At 42.8% G+C, this 19,116-nt stretch overlaps 1 long non-coding RNA gene across 1 annotated transcript; it reads right to left on the reverse strand.

The window, feature by feature from the left end:
• Positions 1-16,532: 16,532 nt before the first annotated feature.
• On the reverse strand, positions 16,533-17,027 carry LOC129825828 (uncharacterized). Its single transcript, XR_008754950.1, has 2 exons — positions 16,860-17,027; positions 16,533-16,630 (listed from the first exon to the last, which is right to left on the reverse strand). It is a non-coding gene; the product is annotated as an uncharacterized LOC129825828 (long non-coding RNA).
• Between the last annotated feature and the right edge of the window lie 2,089 nt (positions 17,028-19,116).

Below are 19,116 nucleotides of genomic sequence, written 5' to 3' on the forward strand. Positions count from 1 at the left end.
AGCTAGTGTAACTGATACAGGCTTGTAGGCCTCCTTGCTCGCACACGCTTTGTCAGTTCTGCACACAAATGTTCTATAGGATTGAGGTCAGGGCTTTGTGATGGCCACTCCACACCTTGACTTTGTTTTCCTTAAGCCATTTTGCCACAACTTTGGAAGTATGCTTGGGGTCATTGTCCATTTGGAAGACTCAATTGCGACCAAGCTTTAACTTCCTGACTGATGTCTTGAGATGTTGCTTCAATATATCCACATCATTCTTCTTCCTCATGCTGCCATCTATTTTGTGAAGTGCACCAGTCACTCCCACAGCAAAGCACCTCCACAACATGAAGCTGCCACCCCCGTGCTTCACGGTTAGGATGGTGTTCTTCCGCTTGCAAGCCTCCCCCTTTATCCTCCAAACAACAATGGTCATTATGGCCAAACAGTTCTATTTTTGTTTCATCAGACCAGAGGACATTTCTCCAAAAAGTACGATCTTTTGTCCCCATGTGCAGTTTCAAACCGTAGTCTGGCTTTTTTATGGAGGTTTTGGAGCAATGGCTTCTTCCTTGCTGAGCGGCCTTTCAGGTTATATTGATATAGGACTTGTTTTCCTGTGGATATAGATACTTTTGTACCTGTTTCCTCCAGCATCTTCACAAGGGCCTTTGCTGTTGTTCTGGGATTGATTTGCACTTCTCGCACCAAAGTACGTTCATCTCCAGGAGACAGAATGCTTCTCCTTCCTGAGCGGTATGACGGCTGAGCGGCACCAATGTGTTTATACTTGTGTACTATTGTTTGTACAGATGAACGTTGTACCTTCAGACATTTGGAAATTGCTCCCAAGGATGAACCAGACTTGTGGAGGTCTACACTTTTTCTGAGGTCTTGGCTGATTTCTTTTGATTTTCCCATGATGTCAAGCAAAGAGGCACTGAGTTTGAAGGTAAGCCTTGAAATACATCCACAGGTACACCTCCACTTGATTCAAATGATGTCAATTAGCCTATCAGAAACTTCTGGAGCCATGATATAATTTTCTGTAATTTTCCAAGCTGTTTAAAGGCATAGTCAACTTAGTGTATGTAAACTGCTGACCCACTGGAATTGTGAAACAGTGAATTATAAGTGAAATAAACTGCCTAATGTCACGACTTCCGCCGCGGTCGTTCCCTCTCCTTGTTCGGGCGGCGTTCGGCGGTTGACGTCACCGGTCTTCTAGCCATCGCTGATCCACCTTTCATTTTCCATTAGTTTTTTCTTGTTTCCCGCACCCCTGGTTTGCATTCCCTCAATTCTCGTCTTGCATATAACCCTCTGTTTTCCCCCATGTCTGTGTGTGGAATTGTTATATGTAAATGTATGTGTACTCCAGGCTGGTTTGCACCGGGTTATTGTAACCTGTGTGTGTTTAGTTTTCTGAGTACCGTGTTTTTGTTCGCCTCGATAAAGGGCTCCGTTTGCTACCCATTTCTGCTCTCCTGCGCCTGACTTCCCTGCAGCCAGTTACACACTCCTTTACACCTATAAACAATTGTTGGAAAAATTACTTGTGCCATACACAAAGTAGATGTCCTAACCGACTTGCCAAAACTATAGTTTGTTAACAAGAATTTTGTGGAGTGGTTGAAAAACGAGTTTTAATGACTCCAACCTAAGTGTATGTGAACTTCCGACTTCAACTGTGTATGTATATACAGTATATATATACACTACCGTTCAAAAGTTTGGGGTCACTTAGAAATGTCCTTGTTTTTGAAAGAAAAGCAATTTTTTGGTCCATTAAAATAACATTCAATTGATCAGAAATACAGTGTAGAGATTTTTAATGTTGTAAATGACAATTGTAGCTGGAAACGGCTGTTTTAAATGGAATACCTACGTACGCGTACAGAGGCCCATTATCAGCAACCATCACTCCTGTGTTCCAATGGCACGTTGTGTTAGCTAATCCAAATGTATCATTTTAAAAGGCTAATTGATCATTAGAAAACCCTTTTGCAATTATGTTAGCACAGCTGAAAACTGTTGCAAAGAAGCAATAAAACTGGCCTTCTTTAGACTAGTTGAGTATCTGGAGCATCAGCATTTGTTGGTTCGATTACAGGCACAAAATGGCCAGAAACAAAGAACTTTCTTCTGAAACTTGTCAGTCTATTCTTGTTCTGAGAAATGAAGGCTATTCCACGCGAGAAATTGCCAAGAAACTGAAGATCTCGTACAACGCTGTCTACTACTCCCTTCACAGAACAGCGCAAACTGGCTCTAACCAGAATAGAATGAAGATTGGGATGCCCCGGTGCACAACTGAGCAAGAGGATAAGTACATAGAGTGTTAATGTAAAACAGACACCTCACATTAAACAGACGCCTCACAATCCTGAGTTTTTTTCAAATTGTATATTCCTCTACGGTAGTGTATGTGGTAGTGAAAGGGGTTTCTGATGATCAATTTGCCTTTTAAATTAAAAACTTGGATTAGCTAACACAACGTGCCATTGGAACACAGGAGTGATGGTTGCTGATAATGGGCCTCTGTACGCCTACGTAGATATTCCATAAAAAATCTGCCTTTTCCAGCTACAATAGTAATTTACAACATTAACAATGTCTATACTGTATTTCTGATCAATTTAATGTTATTTTAATGGACAAAAAATTGCTTTTCTTTCAAAAACAAGTGTCACGCCCTGACCTTAGAGATCCTTTTTATTCTCTATGTTTGGTTTGGTCAGGGTTTTTTCTTCTATTTGGTCAGGGTATTTCTTTTGTCTTTGTTCCCAATCAGAGGCAGCTGTCTATTGTTGTCTCTGGTTGGGGATCACATATAAGTTGTCATTTTCCTTTTGGGTTTTGTTGGGATCTTGTTTTCTGTTTAGTGTTTTTTTTGCCTGAAAGAACTGTGCGCTTTCGTTTCTCACGTTTGTTATTTTGTTTGAGTGTTTTTTGAAATAAAAGTATCATGAACACTTTCCAAACTGCGCTTTGGGCCACTCTTCATACCACAAACGAGAGCCGTAACAACAAGGACATTTCTAAGTGATCCCAAACTCTTGAACGGTAGTGTATATTCTTTTTTTCATAATAAAATTTGTGAACTAGGCCTTTATTACTCCTGTACTAGCTGAGAAAAATACTCCTCAGCTCCCCCAACCCAAAACATCTTCCCGCGGCCATGTGCTGAAGTGATAACACTTCTCATCATTTGACTTTAATGTCTCTGATTTGGAACAAACCACAGATCCCTTTATTTTACCCTGTTCTGACTTATTGTAAATCATTTACAAAGAGCATGTGGATGTGTAATCAGACCTGGGTTAAAATAGTAGACTTGTTTTCTTCCTAATATTTTAGCTGCACTTGATTGAGCTTGCCTGATGCAATGGTACCAATGGAATAATCCCAAAAGTGCAACCCCCCCCCCCCCCCCCATTACTTGGCAGGCTCAATCAAACACTCTCTAAGTATTTGAAAGGAAACAAATACTATTTGAAGCCAGGTCTAATGTAACCGTGTAGTCCACAGCAGGGCTCACTAGCACCGGGATCTCCTCGCACTGTTTTGTTTTTCTGAGAAGCGCCTCACTAAGAATGACACTTGAGAGACGTCTCCAGGCCAGCTGTGAGTAATGGGTACAGCAGAGATGTTCAATCTGCTGCTCTTGCTAATTGCCTGTAGGGCCTCCTAGCTTCTTCTCGACGCTGCCATCAATAGACCACCCATGGAGAGACCGCTGCATTTATCTTGAATTTGATAAAGCATTTAATTACCTTCTTGTCTTATGTCTGCGTTATCTGTGTAGGCCTACTCATACTGCAACAAGACACATGCTGTCATAACATTTCAAATGGATTTTGATGTAATTCAATTGATGTCGCCAACTTAATTGAGTGTGCTGTACACTGGTGTGTTTTGGCATATCTTTTAGTTTGAGAGAATTAGTCACTGAGAGCTGGATTCATAGTGGTATGTTCCTTTTTAAACATTTGACCAAGAACACTTTATTAGTTCTGGTCTTGGCAGTTACAGTTGCTCTGCAGGTAGAGAGAGATTTCAGAGAAGCGCATGCTTAATGCTACACAGGCAGACCTCTGTCTCCATCCCATTTCAAAATCCTCTTTCGCTACGCACTCTGAGAGTCTCTCGTCCCTGCCAGCTCCTGCTGTGAGGGGTGTGAGCTAAACCAACAACTGTCTGCATGATGAAAGGGCGAGCAGTGGGGGTCTCACAATGAACCCTGGGTCAACCAACTGCCATGATGACTATATCCCCGCCTCCCCTTTCACTACCACATACACTACAGAACAGTAATATATATTTCACTACCACATACACTACAGAACAGTAATATATATTTCACTACCACATACACTACAGAACAGTAATATATATTTCACTACCACATACACTACAGAACAGTAATATATATTTCACTACCACATACACTACAGAACAGTAATATATATTTCACTACCACATACACTACAGAACAGTAATATATATTTCACTACCACATACACTACAGAACAGTAATATATATTTCACTACCACATACACTACAGTACAGTATAGTAAAATACCTTTCACTACCACATACACTACAGTACAGTACAGTAAAATACCTTTCACTACCACATACGCTACAGTACAGTACAGTAAAATACCTTTCACTACCACATACACTACATTACAGTACAGTAAAATACCTTTCACTACCACATACACTACAGTACAGTACAGTAAAATACCTTTCACTACCACATACACTACAGTACAGTACAGTAATATAACTTTCTCTAACGCATACACTACAGTAATATACCTTTATTACCACATACGCTACAGTACAGTAATATACCTTTCACTACCACATACAGTACAGCAGAGGAATATACATTTCACTACCACATACACTACTGTACAGTACAGTAATATACCTTTAATTACCACATACACTACTGTACAGTACAGTAATATACCTTTCACTAACACATATACTAACACGTAGACTACAGTAATATACCTTTAATTACCACATACACTACAGTAGAGTACAGTAATAAACCTTTCACTACCACATATACTAACACGTAGACTACAGTAATATACCTTTAATTACCACATACACTACAGTAGAGTACAGTAATAAACCTTTCACTACCACATGCATTACAGTATAGAACAGTAATATACCTTTCGCTACCACATACATCACAGTACAGTAGCATACCTTTCACGACCACATACATTACAGTGCAGTAATATACCTTAAATGACCAAATACACTACAGTACAGTAAAATACCTTTACTACCACATACACGACAGTACAGTAATATACCTTTCACTACCACATACAGTACAGTAGAGGAATATACCTTTCACTACTACATACACTACAGTACAGTAAAATACCTTTATTACCACATACACGGCAGTAGAGTAATATACCTTTCACTAACACATACACTATAGTACAGTACAGTAACATGCATTTCACTACCACATATACTACAGTACAGTTATATGCCTTTCAATACCACACACACTACACTATAGTAATATACCTTTCTCTACCACATACGCTGCAGTACAGTACAGGACAGTAAAATACAGATCAATAACACATACACTACAGTACAGTAATATGCCTTTCACTACCACATACACTACAACACAGTACAGAAATATACCTTTCACTAACGCATACACTACAGTACGGTACAGTTATATACCTTTCACTACCACATACACTAAAGTGCAGTACAGTAATATACATTACACAACCACATACACAACAGCAAAGTACAGTAATATGCCTTTCACTACAGTACAGTATTATACCTTTCACTACCACATACACTACCGTCGAGGAAAATACCTTTCACTACCACATACGTTACAGTACAGTACTGTAAAATACCTTTCACTACCACATACGTTACAGTACAGTACAGTAAAATACCTTTCACTACCACATACGTTACAGTACAGTACAGTAAAATACCTTTCACTACCACATAGAACAGTACAGTAATCTACCTTTCGGTACCACACACACTACATTACAGTACAGTAATATACCTTTAATTACCAGATACAGTACAGTACAGTAGTATACCTTTTACTACCACATAAGCTACAGTACAGTTATACACCTTTCACTACCACATACACTTAAGTACAGTACATTAATATGCATTTCACTACCACATACAGTACAGTACAGTAATGCCCTTTTCACTACCACATATGCTACAGTACAGTACAGTAATGTACTTTTCACTACCACATACACTACATTACAGTAATATACCGTTCATTACCAAACACACTACAGTACAGTAATATACATTTCACTATCAAATACACTACAGTACAGTAGATTAAAATACATTTACTACCACATACACTACAGTACAGTACAGAAATACACCTCTCACTACCACATACAGTACAGTAGAGTTAAATACCTTTCACTACCACATACAGTGGAGTACAGTACAGAAATATACCTTTCACTACAACATACACTAAAGTACGGTAACATACCTTTAATTTCCAAATACACTACAGTACAGTAATATCCCTTTCACTACCACATACAGTGGAGTACAGTACAGTAATATCCCTTTCACTACAACATACACTACAGTACAGTACAGTAATATACATTTCACTACCACATACACCACAGTACAGTGATATGCATTTCACTACAGAACAGTAACATACCTTTCCTCACCACATACAGTACAGTATTATACCTTTCACTACCCCGTACACTACAGTTCAGTACAGTAATATACATTTCACGACCACATACACTACAGTACAGTACATTAATATACCTTTCACAAACACATACAGTACAGTACAGTAATATATCTTTCATTACAACATACACTGCAGCACAGTAATATACCTTTCGGTACCACATACAGTACAGTACATTAAAATAACTTTCACGACCACATACACAACAGCCCAGTACAGTAATATGCCTTTCACTACAGTACAGTAATATACCTTTCACTACCACATACACTAACTTACAGTACAGAAATATACCTTTCGCTACCAAATACACTACAGTACATTTCAGTAATATTCTTTCACTAAGGTACAAAAATACATTATTTGCTACCACATACACTACATTACAGAACGGTAATATACCTCTCACTAACACATACACAACAGTACAGTAATATACCTTTCATTACAACATACTCTACAGTACAGTAATATACCTTTCACTACCACATACACTACCGTACAATACAGTAATATACCTTTCGCAACCAAATACACTAAAGTACATTACAGTAACATGCCTTTCACTAAAGTAAACTGATATGCCATTCACTCCCACATGCAGTACAGTAAAATATCTTTCACAACCGCATGCACTACAGTACAGGGCAGCTATATACCTTTAACTACCACATACACTAACTTACAGTAATATACTTTTCCCTACCACATACACTACAGTTCAATACAGTAATATACATTACACGACCACATGCACTACAGTACAGTACATTAATGTACCGTTCACAAACACATACACTACAGTACAGTAATATACCTTTCAGGACCACATACAGTACAGTACATTAAAATATGTTTCACAACCACATACACAACAGCCCAGTACAGTAATATGCCTTTCACTACAGTACAGTAATATACATTTCACTTCTACATACACGACAGTACAGTACATTATTATAACTTTCACTACCATAACCACTACAGTATTGTACAGTAGTATACCTTTCACTACCACATACTCTACAGTGCAGTAATTACCTTTACTACCACATACACTACCGTAAAGTACAGTAATATACCTTTAACTACCACATACACTACCGTACAGTACAGTAACGTACCTTTCACTACCACATACAATACAGTACAGTAGTATACCTTTCACTAACACATACACTACAGTACAGTACAGTAACGTACCTTTCACTACCACATACAATACAGTACAGTAGTATACCTTTCACTAACACATACACATCAGTACAGTACAGTAATATACCTTTCACTACCACATACACTGCCGTAGAGGAATATACCTTTCACTACAACATACAACGCAGTACAGTACAGTAAAATACAGATGAATAATACATACACCACAGTACAGTAATATGCCTTTCACTACCAAATACAGTACAGTACAGTAATATACCTTTGCTACCACGCACACATCAGTACAGTACAGTAGTATACCTTTCACTACCACATACAGTACAGTAGAGGAACACACCTTTCACTAACGCATACACTAGAGTACAGTATTATACCTTTAAATACCAGATACAGTACAGTACAGTAAAATAGCTTTAATTACTAGATACAGTACAGTACAATAATATACATTTTACTACCAAATATACTGCAGCACAGTACAGTAATATGCCTTTCACCAAAGTAAAAAATATACCATTCACTACCACATACGCTACCGTACAGTACAGTAATATACCTTTCGCTACCAAATACACTACTGTACGTTACAGTAATATGCTTTTCACTAAGGTACAATAATATACTGTTCGCTACCGCATACACTACAGTACAGGGCAGTAATATACCTTTCACTAACACATACACAACAGTACAGTAATATAGCTTAAATTACAACATATGTAACAGATGTATAGTGTACTCTCCATGCGTTGTGTTTTCTAATAATAAATAACTTCGGCCAGTGGTCCCAGTTGAGCATCATTTATTTCTGCTGTTGTTAAATGGGAAACAGCACGTTAGTTGTGCAGGGCTTAACAGTGTTGATGGCTGTCGATGGCAAAATCTGTAGCATGAAGATAACTGTGTTAGCCGTGGCTTATGTGACCATGACATCGGTGTATGCTAGCTAACACAATTATTTACAGCAATCATATGCCAAAGCACATCCCAGAAAGCCCCTCAATCCCTAACAGGTACCATATACCCACACATGTATAAAATCAGTAACGTACAGCAAACTTGAACACATTGTAAAATAGAAAATAGAAAACAGTATTCAGAACGTGACCTACCCCTTGCATCACATTTTCATACTGGGAAGACCTGACGTTCCCCTATCTGCAAGTGGGGCCAATCACAACACCCCTTATTGTCATCAGAATTGAACTATCCAATAAGAATGCTTGAACATCAAATACACATTTCTTTAGAGGCAAGTGGAAACATAACCAGCCCTGTTACATTCTCCCCTGCTGAATTACACTTGCATACTACAAAGAAACTAAATGAGGTATGCAATACCTTGCAGTACATATGTCACCAAATATTCCAGTGCAAAGACTATTCTCTAAAGAGAATTAGGGGAATTCAAAGACCCCGTAGGAAAACATGCCTGTTACATGTTCAGTACACTCAGTGACAATAAGAACCTCAGACAGAAAAACCTTGGCCTACATGACCCCTGACCCATTACCTCTATAGGGTCTCTTGAACGTTAAAAGTAAAAAAAAAAAAAATGTGGCTACAGACTTGGATTCTAATCCTACACCCACACAGGTACTCTAATGAATTCTGTATGAAAAACCCTCTGTGTCTGCATAGTCTCAATGAGTCTCACTGGGCGTTTCCTAACTCGTCCAGCCCCTGACCTGACAGTCCTAACAGAGTTATCATTACGTTTAACCTGTTCAACTACAACCACCATTGGTGGGTCACTGTCCACAGTCGATGGGTAGTCAAGGTCAAGGGTTCTGTGACTGTTGCTGGAGCTTGTGCCACCAGTGGCATCTTCAGAATGTCTTTCTTCCTCAGAGGGTTCGGACATTTCTTCTCCAAAGGTTAGCTCTGACATGCTTGTGCCACCAGTGGCACCCTCAGAATGTGGTGNCAATAAGAACCTCAGACAGAAAAACCTTGGCCTACATGACCCCTGACCCATTACCTCTATAGGGTCTCTTGAACGTTAAAAGTAAAAAAAAAAAAAATGTGGCTACAGACTTGGATTCTAATCCTACACCCACACAGGTACTCTAATGAATTCTGTATGAAAAACCCTCTGTGTCTGCATAGTCTCAATGAGTCTCACTGGGCGTTTCCTAACTCGTCCAGCCCCTGACCTGACAGTCCTAACAGAGTTATCATTACGTTTAACCTGTTCAACTACAACCACCATTGGTGGGTCACTGTCCACAGTCGATGGGTAGTCAAGGTCAAGGGTTCTGTGACTGTTGCTGGAGCTTGTGCCACCAGTGGCATCTTCAGAATGTCTTTCTTCCTCAGAGGGTTCGGACATTTCTTCTCCAAAGGTTAGCTCTGACATGCTTGTGCCACCAGTGGCACCCTCAGAATGTGGTGAGGTCTGTTCTGATACCCACACACTAGTCCTCTCACCGATGTCCATTTCTGGTATATCGTTCATGGATGAGTCCTCCATCTCCTCACTCGGATCCTCACTGTCTCCCGTATTAGGTGTCTCCAAGGAAGTGTCAGGGAGAGGCAAGAAGTTTACAGGCATTATCAGATTACGGTGGACCGTTTTCTCCTGGCCAGTCGACATGTTCTGTATCTTGAAGATGTGGATGTCACTATTCTTCTCCGTAACAATATAGAGGTTGTTCTCCCAGCGATCCGCCAGCTTCCTCTTTCCACGTTCACCCTTATTCGCCAGCAGCACCCGATCACCAACCTCCACTGGAGCTCCTCTGATCTTCCTGTTGTAGAGGCCCGCATGCCTCTTCAGCTGTTTGGTTGCCGACAACTGTACAGTCTCCATGGCCTCCCTCAGGTCTCTCGTCAGGGACTTGACATACTCATCATAGTCTACAACATTTGAGTCTTGTAGCACCGTACCAAACATCATGTCGACAGGCAGACGTGGGGTTCTCCCAAACATCAACTGGAAAGGGGCGTGGCCCGTGGTTTCATGGACTGTACAGTTGTAGGCGAAGGTCAACGACTTCAGCTTCTGGGGCCACCTGTGCTTCGCTCTCGTAGGTAAAGCCCTGATCATGTTTCCCAGCGTTCTGTTGAACCTTTCGACTCCCCTGTTCCCCATCGGATGGCAGGGAGTTGTGTGCGACTTCTGGACTCCTGCAGCACTCAACAACTCAGCAATCAATTTACTTCCAAAGTTGGCCCCTTGGTCGGAATGGATACGACGAGGAAAACCATACATACAGAAGATGTTGTTCCACAGCTGAAGAGCCACTGCTTTAGCTGATTGGTTCGGACACAAGAAGGCATGGGCCATCTTAGTAAAATGATCAGTGACGACCAGAACATCCAAGGACTTGTTGTTGGAGTCTTCAGCAGACCAGAAGTCCACACACACCAACTCGAGGGGCTCAGTTGTGATGATGTTCTCCAGTGGAGCTCTGGCCTCTGGCTCGGGGGCCTTACTGAACACACACCTCTTGCAGGTCTTGACATACTCTCTCACATCCGACTTCAGACCATGCCAGAAGAACCTCTGTCTCGTCAAGTACAACGTCCGCTGTTGCCCCTGATGACCGGCTTCATCGTGGACACCCTTCAAAACTGTCGCCCTCATTGAGGTGGGTACTACATACTGGTACGTCTTCCTCTTTGACAGCAAACTTTTGGTAACGCGATATAGTACACCCATTTTCAGAGTGAGCTTCTCCCAGGTCTTCAGAATCCACAGAGCCTCGATTGGTTCATGGCCACGTTCCCTCCTAGAAGGTCTACGGCCCCTGTCCACGTAGAAGACAACTCTGGCGAGTGCATCATCCTGGCGCTGCTTTGATATCAGGTCGTCACGGGACAGCACTCTCACATCTGACATCTCAGATGGCACCAGTGACTGAGTGAGCTGAGGCAGTAGCAGCGCACAGTTCTGTAGACCAGCCTCCTCTTGCGACCTCAGGATGGCTGACACCGCTTCCTTTGACAGAGAACCAGGAGAAGGATAGGAGGTAGTTTGGCAGTCCATGACAATTTCACAGGCATCTGCCTCAATTGACGGTGAGCAGCTTTCGAGGTCGAATGGGTGGTTCGACCAGCGGAACACATCTTGCACCTTCTCAGCATGTACTCCCGCAGCTTCTTCCAGCAAGGCCTTGTATGGGACCCTTGTGATGCGGTGGAGAGCGCTCGGCTGCACAAATGGCTGTCTACTGAGTGCATCAGCAATGACATTTTTGGGACCGGGGATGTACTTTATGTCAAACTCGAATGGAGCGAGTTTAGCAACCCATCTCTGTTCACAGGCGTCCAATTTGGGCTTGGACAGGATGTATGTTAATGGGTTGTTGTCTGTCCATACAGTAAAAGGCTTGCCCCTTAGCCAATGACTAAACTTCTCACAGACTGCCCAGCGTAAAGCAAAAAACTCTAACCTATGGGCAGGATACTTTGACTGTGCATAAGTAAGAGATTTGCTAGCGAATGCTACGGGCCTGGCTGCAGACCCATCCTCTGGCACTTGGGAGAGGACAGCACCTAATCCATTACTAGATGCGTCTACAGACAGCAAGAAAGGTCTACTAAAATCAGGGTGGGCTAGCATGACCTGATCGAGGAGAGCTTGTTTCAACTGACTAAAGGCCTGTTTGCACTCACCAGTCCAGTCTGCTGCTGTGAGTTTCCTATTTATTCTTCTTTTCCTCTTTCCTTTCCCATGGCGTGGTGCCTTCGTCCCAGTTGTCAGCCCATGCAGCGGCTTAGCGATGGTGGAGCACCCCTCAATGAACTGCTGGTAATAGACTATCATTCCGAGAAAGGACCGAATCTTCCCCTGGGAGGGCACGTCCGTGTTATCCTCCATGAGATCCTTCTCTGTCATCCCTGCAATAGCCTTCACTTTTTCCGGGTCTGTGGCCACCCCTCCTTCACTGATGACATGCCCCAAGAACCGCACTGACCTCTTCATGAAATGGCATTTCTTTGGAGCCAATTTCAGATTATGGGCCTTCAGACGCTCAAAAACTGACTCCAAGCGTTGCAATCCAAGTTCTTCAGTCGGGGCAAAAACCAGCACATCGTCCAGGTAGCATAGAAGGCTAGAAAAATTTTGATCCCCAAAAATGCTCAACATCATCCTCATGAATGTAGCTGGGCTATTGCACAGTCCTTGTGGAAGACGGTTATATTCATATAACCCAAAAGGAGAAGTGAAGGCTGTAAACTTCTTGTCGTCTTCATGCACCTCCACATTGTAGTAGCCTGAGGTCAAATCCATTGTAGAGAAGAAGGCATTGCCACCCAGGGCCGCCAGAGCATCAGCTTGGTGAGGTAGAGGGTGAGCATCCTTTACGGTGCGAGCATTGAGCCATCGGAAGTCTGTACACAGTCTCAGATCGCCAGACTTCTTCCAGACCAGCACGAGCGGGGAGGCATACTCACTGCTGGATTTCCTGATTATCTCTCGCTCTTCCATCTCATCCAAGGCCTGCCTGAGCTTGTCATAATGGTTAGGGGAGAGCCTACGGTAAGGTAGCCTGAAAGGCTTAGTGTCACTGAGTCTGATGCGATGGACATATCCAGTAGCCTTCCCGCAGTCTAGTTTGTTCCAGGAGAAGATACACTCGTAGCGGGCTATTAGCTGAACTAGCCGGGCCTTACACTGTTGCGACAACTGAGTGGACTCAATGACAATGTCACCTAGACCTAACTCATGCAACACCTCACTTGTCACTCTGTGCGATTTTACGGCACTGTCAACGGTCAAGCTATCTCCACTACCATTGTCAAAGTCTTGATTGGCATCCATTTTGTGTACCTGCTGCACCAGGGGGACCGGTTCAACAGTGGCCCCATCTAGGTAGTCAGTATCAAAGTCCTCTAATGCCATGCAAGGAAAAACATCCGCTATCTTGGCATTGCGTCTCACTGTTACTGGCTTTGGTGAGGGATTGATAACTTTGACAGGGACCCAGCCATCGCTCCACAATGTCGCTACAGTTCTCCCCACTAGAATGTTTTTTGGTCTTGAGCGTGCCCTCGTAGGCTCAATAACGACAGCACTGCCCGCAGATACATTTTGAGGCGTACACAACCGGCCCCAGACTAAATGCTCCTGCATGGGCTCCAATGTGACCGCCCGCTTCAGCCTTACCGTGCCCACTCTTTCCGGCACTTCTGTCCCTTTCCATCTCTCTACATTAGCCAGCAGACGGAACAGTTTGTCATCTCCATTGTGTTCAGATGATGACATCTTCTCCCAGAAGTCACCGGTCGTCTTCAGCTCCCTGATGAGGTGTTTTATCACGTTGCTGCCTAGGATGAGCTCATCACGTTGACCATCCACTACTAGAACAGGGACAGAGACACTGCTGCCATACACAGACAGATTCAATTCACACACACCTACAGGCTTGGTCTTCAACCCCCCGCAGCCAACCAACACCACTTCAGTCGGACTGAGGGAGCCACTCTTGAGCACACCTGCTTTCTCAAGGCGTGGCACCACTGTAGAGCTCAATGTGCATGCCATAGAACCGCTGTCAATCATAGCGCTCACCTCTATAACATCCCCCAGTAACACACTAGTATAGAAGAGTTCATCGTTGTGGAGCACTCTCTGTGTATTTTGCACAATGACTTTTTCGTTCGACTTGACTTCATCACAAACACTTGAATATATTGACTCTAAATCTACAACACTATCGAATTGGGGCACCTCACAAGGCCCAGCACTTCCCCCCACCCAGTGCGGGCCAGCTAGTTTTCCTGCCGCTGTGTCGTGTTGCTGTTTGATGGAGCGACGGGAATTACATTCCCGACGTGTGTGCCCAGCTGCATAACAGAGGAAGCATAGGTGGTTAGAATAACAATGATCCATTGTGCTGTGGTTCGCATCCCCACACACTTTGCATTGCAAAGGCGGGTTCTCCCTTCTGGGCCTCCTCTGGAAACGGTTATTATAGCCGCCTACAGGTTGCTGAGGCCTCTGCTCCAAGACCCGTTCAAGCATGCCCATCACACGATCCAATGCCTCGGATGAGTTATTTGTGGGCTGCTGCAAGGGGTCCGGACAGTTTGCAACAGCCGACACTGGCCTATTTACTTCCTGCGTCAGTGTGGTGACCAGTGGGGCCAGCCGCAAGGGACTTGGAGCCTTACACTTCCTCTGGTACTCCTCCAGCCTGCCATGGACCTCCGCAGGCGTCCACTCATGCAATGGTTTGCACATGAATATCAATGACAGCTCTGGGTTCGGACAGTGCTTGATGAACATGACAGTCAGAACACGTGATGGATTGTCCAGCTCCTTGTTCTGCCTCTTCAAATAGTCCTCTGCCACCTCTATGGCTCTGTTCAGTCTGATCCAGTAATCAAACGGAGTCTCACCTTCCATTGGCAACGTAGAATAAACATCAGCTAGGGGCATGTCAGAGTTGATTGTGTCGCTAAAGTGATGCTTCAGAATGTCAAAAACCGGTCTAGGGCCCTGGCTTAAGTCAACTGGGTTACTGCGTAGGCTTACTCTTACCACGCCACGTGCCCGCCCTGTCAGCTTACCCAAAACTTCATCTGACCTCTCCTGCCCACCATAGCCCTTCTTCTGCATGTACACTAACATGGTCTCCTCCCACTCATGCACTGTGCATTCCTCTGAACCATCCCCCCTGAAACACACTGGTTCCCTGACATCATTTTTCACCACTACATTTAGACTAGAGCTGGCCCCAACCTTGGTACCACCAACATAATCAACCTTCTGTCCCACAGCCTTTGATTCCAAACAAGAGGCAATATTTTCACCTATGGAGTAACCTATCTGCTTAACAATGTCCGCCAGGAAATCCATAGACACATCCTCCTTCCTAGGATTAGGTGAAACTGGCTCGAATGCACTGAGTTGAGGTAGCTCTAAATCATGTGGAAGGTGCACACTTGCCTGCGTAGTTGGCCTGGCCAGAGGTGTGGAAGTAACTGGAGAAATAGCTGCCCCCCTACCCACTGGTGGTGAAGGGTTAAACATGAAAACTCCCCTACCTCTCCCAAAACTTTCCTTTTTTAAAATAAAAATAAAATGTTTTGTTGTTGTTGTAAATATTAAGTGCCCCCAAAAAAATAAAAATGAAAATGATCACAATCAATATGAACACTTCTATAAAATCAGCTTGAACATATTGCACTCAAAATAAAAGTTCAGTAGTGGTTGTCTAACAAGACCAAGAATCAACACAGAAAAGTAACAAGAAACGCCTTAATAAATAGTTGTCGCCACCGTGTGGTAGAAAACGGCATCACCCTCACGTTAATTGGCTTCCTAAGATTACTAGCGTTACATCACAATTACATCACTAAATAATCATAACATCACCACATACAACTAATAAACAGTATATTATATTCCTCACTCACTCATGCTACCAGGAGCTTCCTGAGAACTCCACTTGCGCAGAATGCAAAACCTATTCCTCTGGCGTGCATCAGCAACCACAGTACTTCTTGAAGCCGGGTCTCAGATCCCTCCACGTGACGTCCGGCGAAGACAAGAAGACGAGTCACGGCACCAGTGTAACAGATGTATAGTGTACTCTCCATGCGTTGTGTTTTCTAATAATAAATAACTTCGGCCAGTGGTCCCAGTTGAGCATCATTTATTTCTGCTGTTGTTAAATGGGAAACAGCACGTTAGTTGTGCAGGGCTTAACAGTGTTGATGGCTGTCGATGGCAAAATCTGTAGCATGAAGACAACTGTGTTAGCCGTGGCTTATGTGACCATGACATCGGTGTATGCTAGCTAACACAATTATTTACAGCAATCATATGCCAAAGCACATCCCAGAAAGCCCCTCAATCCCTAACAGGTACCATATACCCACACATGTATAAAATCAGTAACGTACAGCAAACTTGAACACATTGTAAAATAGAAAATAGAAAACAGTATTCAGAACGTGACCTACCCCTTGCATCACATTTTCATACTGGGAAGACCTGACGTTCGCGATCTCCCCCTATCTGCAAGTGGGGCCAATCACAACACCCCTTATTGTCATCAGAATTGAACTATCCAATAAGAATGCTTGAACATCAAATACACATTTCTTTAGAGGCAAGTGGAAACATAACCAACCCTGTTACACATACTCTACAGTACAGTAATATACCTTTCACTACCATATACACTACAGTACAGTACAGTAATATACCTTTTACTACCACATATGCTACAGTACAGTAATTTACCTTTCACTACCACATACACTACAGTACAGTAATGCACTTTTCACTACCACATATACAGTACAGTACAGTACTGTAATGTACTTTTCACTACCACATACACTACAGTACAGTAATATACCGTTCATTACCAAACACACTACAGTACAGTAATATACATTTCACTATCACATACACTACAGTACAGTACATTAATATACGTTTACTACCACATATACTACTGTACAGTAATATACCTTTCACTACCACATACAGTACAGTACAGTAATATACCTTTCACTACCACATACAGTACTGTAGAGCTATAGACTGTAGAGCCAAATGAAATTGGAGTGAAATGAAAGTGAAAGCCTGTGTTGGTGAAAGCCTGTGTTTCAGACATAAGGAAGTGGATGGCTGCAAACTTTCTACTTTTAAACTCGGACAAAACAGAGATGCTTGTTCTAGGTCCCAAGTAACAAAGAGATCTTCTGTTGAATCTGACAATTTATCTTGATGGTTGTAAAGTCGTCTTAAATAAAACTGTGAGGGACCTCGGCGTTACTCTGGACCCTGATCTCTCTTTTGACGAACATATCAAGACTGTTTCAAGGACAGCTTTTTTCCATCTACGTAACATTGCAAAAATCAGAAACTTTCTGTCCCAAAATGATGCAGAAAAAATTAATCCATGCTTTTGTTACTTCTAGGTTAGACTACTGCAATGCTCTACTTTCCGGCTACCCGGATAAAGCACTAAATAAACTTCAGTTAGTGCTAAATACGGCTGCTAGAATCCTGACTAGAACCAAAAAATTTGATCATATTACTCCAGTGCTAGCCTCCCTACACTGGCTTCCTGTTAAGGCAAGGGCTGATTTCAAGGTTTTACTGCTAACCTACAAAGCATTACATGGGCTTGCTCCTACCTATCTTTCCGATTTGGTCCTGCTGTACATACCTACACGTACGCTACGGTCACAAGACGCAGGCCTTCTAATTGTCCCTAGAATTTCTAAGCAAACAGCTGGAGGCAGGGCTTTCTCCTATACAGCTCCATTTTTATGGAATGGTCTGCCTACCCATGTGAGAGACGCAGACTCAGTCTCAACTTTTAAGTCTTTACTGAAGACTCATCTCTTCAGTGGGTCATATGATTGAGTGTAGTCTGTCCCAGACCTGCTGTTTTCAATTCTCTAGAGACAGCAGGAGTGGTAGAGATACTCTCAATGATTTGCTATGAAAAGCCAACTGACATTTACTCCTGAGGTGCTGACTTGTTGCACCCTCGACAACTACTGTGATTATTATTATTTGACCATGCTGGTAATTTATGAACATTTGAACATCTTGGCCATGTTCTGTTATAATCTCCACCCGGCACAGCCAGAAGAGGACCGGCTACCCCTAATAGCCTGCTTCCTCTCTAGGTATCTTCCTAGGTTTTGGCCTTTCTAGGGAGTTTTTCCTAGCCACCGTGCTTCTACATCTGCATTGCTTGCTGTTTGGGGTTTAACATTTACATTTACATTTAAGTCATTTAGCAGACGCTCTTATCCAGAGCGACTTACAAGTACATACATTCATACTTTTTTGTACTGGCCCCCCGTGGGAATCGAACCCACAACCCTGGCGTTGCAAGCGCCATGCTCTACCAACTGAGCTACACGGGACCGCTAAGGCTGGGTTTCTGTACAGCACTTTGATATATCAGCGGATATAAGAAGGGCTATATAAATACATTTGATTTTAAATTTTATTTGATTACCTGTTCAGGAGTCTTATGGCTTGGGGGTAAAAACGGTTGAGAAATATTTTTGTCCTAGACTTGGCACTCCGGTACCGCTTGCCATACGGTAGTAGAGAGAACAGTCTATAACTGGGGTGGCTGGGGTCTTTGACAATTTACAGGGCCTTCCTCTGACACCGCCTGGTGTAGAGGTCCTGGATGGCAGGCAGCTTAGCCCCAGTGATGCACTGGGCCGTACGCACTACCCT

The sequence above is a fragment of the Salvelinus fontinalis genome, chromosome 28 (genome assembly GCF_029448725.1).
Source record: "Salvelinus fontinalis isolate EN_2023a chromosome 28, ASM2944872v1, whole genome shotgun sequence".
Lineage (NCBI taxonomy): Eukaryota > Metazoa > Chordata > Actinopteri > Salmoniformes > Salmonidae > Salvelinus > Salvelinus fontinalis.